General features: G+C 41.1%; 1 protein-coding gene across 3 annotated transcripts in view; it reads left to right on the top strand.

Annotated features, from left to right (window-relative positions):
* The window catches only part of pde7a (phosphodiesterase 7A), a 20,744-nt gene that overhangs the window by 2,866 nt on the left and 14,125 nt on the right, over positions 1-3,753 (top strand). The gene's annotated exons all lie outside the window — the stretch shown is intronic.

The following is a 3,753-nucleotide window of genomic DNA, read 5'->3' as shown; positions in this document are numbered from 1 at the left end:
TGGCAAATAAAGCTGATTCTGATTCTAATAGCTGATAGAGGGCCGCAAAGCAAAGTGCCGTTCACCTTGTTACGAGTTGATGAACCACTGCAAGGATTTTGGAAACAATATTTTAAGGTACAAAAGAATCTTTTGTGTTGATTTAACATCAGTCCTGAGTGATCACGTCACAAGTGGCCAGCCCTGAGTGCAAGTGAAAAAACATTCTCTGGATGCATTGAGGACACTTTGAGATTGGATTGCAAAAATCGCATTTGGAGGTGGTTTGGGCTGCAGGTGTGTCCACATTCTAATAGCAGTGAGATTGGCAATATGTCCTTTGTCCATATTAAAGACCACCTACTCAACCTTGAGCTGAAATACATAGGCTAGCCAACTCATTCAAAGTATTTCTCATGTCACAGAAACCACTGAGTGAATCATGTGTTTTGGATGTTGTTGTTGTTATTATTATAGGATGGTAATATAATCATATCTTGTCTGTCCGCAGCTGTCTTAAGCTCTGCAGCGCAGTTGCCTTGAAAATAATTTTATTTTTAGTTTCTTAAAACATTCCCTTATTCACCAGTGTAGGACATTAGGCAACTACAAAACGTCCTGCTCTTATGTCATCTCCTTCTGTTATTTATTAGTCTCGCATTACCGGAGCTACAGCGCTGTCAGGAGTTGACTATAATAGGCGTGGTCAAAGCCCCGGCTGTGAATGGTTTCTTTTCCCATAAGTTCTTCACAATAAAAGTCTTCCATTATTTTTGGTATTTTAATGTTTTTATTATGAAGCAAAAAAATCCGGAAATGTTGGATTCATTAGTAACCTAACGTGACTCCTATAATCATCATGAAACTTAAAATAAAGTAGTTATAATATAACCTAAACTTCAAACCACAGAGATTCAGTTATAAACTAAAAATGTACTGAGAGCTGAACACACTGAGACTAAAAAAAAAATCTTTCTTTCCTGCACAGGTCCATCCACCCGTCAGTAGATCTCTTTTTGTCGGCACCCTTTTATATTGGCTACAGTCTATGGTCAGCACACGGTCAAACTGTGGGCAGCACTTTTCATTTTTCACTTGATTTATGTTAAAGTAACAACTAATATTATAAACACAACCACGCTATTAACAAACGGGAATGATGTACCTGTTTATTTGCATATAGAGCGGGGAAGTAAGATCCAATCATAAGTGGTCACTGAGGATGCAGTTGGAGACAAATTCGACTGACCGGCGAAGACGCGCACCTAAACCTGTCCACTTGCCATCGGATCACTCTGATCAGATTTTAATACCAGGTCAGAACAGGCCCATAAAGACCTGCTGACATAGTCATATGTCTTTTTTTTCTTCCTGAAACAGTATCAGAATTGGGTGAACATGCATTCATACATAGGGCACTGTCACTCTGCCTTTGTCACAGAGCAATTACACTTCTACAAATATTGTGTTTCGAGCCCTATTTAGGACCATAAGGGTGCATTTGTCCTTGGTGGCTGCTGTGTTTTTATGTGTGGTTCCACAGGCCTGTTGTTTGTGGAAGAAGTTTTGGACTACCATTGCAGAAAGAGGCAGTTAGGCATGTGCCGGGGCTCTGTGGGCAGTGGTTTGGCTTGCTGCCAGGCTTACAGATGGCTGGAGTCTCAGTCTCTTTTCTTTCTCTGGCTGTCTTGTTCCACTCACTCAAAAGCTCCCTTTCTTTCTTTCTCTTTCTCCTCCACACACCCCGCCCCCACCCCCCTTTCCCTAGCAGATTAAGACATTTCCTCTTGTAAACAGAGGACGAAAGAGTAGGGTTGAAGACACGACAGATTCTCAGAAGAATATGTCACTCTGTGGTTATGGAATGCTTATTATTGGGTGTAAATATGCTGCTGAAGAGGCGTTGAATACAGCAACAGCATTAAATAAATGGGCTCATTTATCTAGTACAATGCATGTATTGTTTTTATTACAATTCATGTTGGCAGCTTGTTGATTAATTACTCAAAATGAGGTGGAAGATTAGAATTTGCTTGTGTAAAGTGATTCATGCTGGTCCCCTTTGGCTACTCTGTAGTGAAGGGTAAACACAGGACTGAGATAGATTGGTTCAAAATGAAAACCAGAAGTATAGGACAAGGAGTACGACACATCAAAGGCTCCCATCTAAACTACGTTTCAGAGATGTTACACATCCACGCCATGTCCAATGTGGATGGCTGTCATGATTTGGTACTAGTAACACATTCACACACACAGTTGCATTGTTTTGATAAGGCTGTTTTAATTGACTTTTTAAAAAAAGAAATCCAGCGGAGATACAAGAATCAATAAACGGATGCACATTATTGATGAGGCCTGAGCAGTCACATGGCTTGGAAAGCAGCTTAGACTTGAAACACTGATCTGCAATCAGCTCAGTCCATCATATCTCAGTCAGAGATTTTATCAAGAGTATGTGGGCCACTGACCACTGATAGACTTTTCTCATTTTAAACGTTTAGGGACATGAGATGCAGATAAGGCTGTGCGTAAGGGTGGTTGATAGCACAACTTGTTTCATCCACACTGGATGTTTCTGTGCAGAGCATGATAAGAGAATACACCACAGTGCTTCTCTGAAGGAGTTACTTTGTTGATTTTAACTGAACCGATAAGCGTTTTCTTTTCTGCGCATTGCCATCGGATTGACGTAGTTTCAGGATGTGGTAAGAATGCTGAAGGAGCTGTTCAGACAGTAAGCCTGGTGTTTCACAACCTTTCGCAAAAACTTTAACTCTTTACTAGCCAAAGTGTGGTTTTACTGTGCAATTTGTGTGAATGTGCTGGAGTACACAGTACTGTTTAATAAGAGAGGATTTGTATTATTTAGTAAATAAACAGGAGGAAAACCTTACATCCTGTCTTCATTTACACGTGCACACTCTCCCTGTTTATCTGCCTGACTGTCTTTCTCTGTAAGGGGCCCCTCTTATCACATGACCATTCTGTTTTTGTGCTGCAATGTCGAGTGCAATCGGCCATGAGATTGTGGCTTCATACATCAACACACTAACGGACACAAAGTCGGGCCAACTGCCCTTGCTGAATATTAATCATATTTACTGTAGTCCTATAGACATTTGAGATGAGCCCATAAATGATGGGAGAATTTAGCACTGTTACTAGCTTTAAACACCAAATAGTTGTCCTCAGGCACATTGCTTGTCGACTGTTTTTTTTGTTTGCACTCCTCAGAAGGTTAAGACTTGCAAGGGGGAGCATTATGCTGGCCCAGAGAAGCAATTAGAGCCTGGGGATGATGTTTGAGATGAATGGAATTCCTGTGCAGTGTAGACAGCCTGTAAGAATATGAAGCAAGTCTCCCATTTCCCTCACCCCTTAACTCTACTTGTGTTATAGAGCACAGCTAAAAGTACATTTATACAAGGCCCCTCAAAGCTCTCTGTGTAAATAATCTAATAATTTAATTTACTTAAATCATTTTAAGACACTTTTAACCGCCAGTAAAAGAAAAACACTGGTTGCAGATATATTAAAGCTTGACATGGTGCTTGGTTCTTTGGCGATAACAGTGCTCCGTCGTTCCCCGGCTAAGGCATCAGGCCAGTTCACCCCAGGCCTCCCCTCAAATCATCAGCCTTCTCTCAAAAACTCACTTCAACTGGAGTGTGTCAGAGTGGACAGGGTTCTCATAAAACACAGGTAGACTCCATCTAGGGCTTTAATGCATGCAATGCCTGCTGTACACACACACACACACACACACACACA

The sequence above is a fragment of the Etheostoma spectabile genome, chromosome 22, assembly GCF_008692095.1.
Source record: "Etheostoma spectabile isolate EspeVRDwgs_2016 chromosome 22, UIUC_Espe_1.0, whole genome shotgun sequence".
Classification (NCBI taxonomy): Eukaryota; Metazoa; Chordata; class Actinopteri; order Perciformes; family Percidae; genus Etheostoma; species Etheostoma spectabile.
The sequence above is the reverse complement of the archived record's forward strand: the minus strand, read 5'-3'. Positions and strand labels throughout refer to the sequence as shown.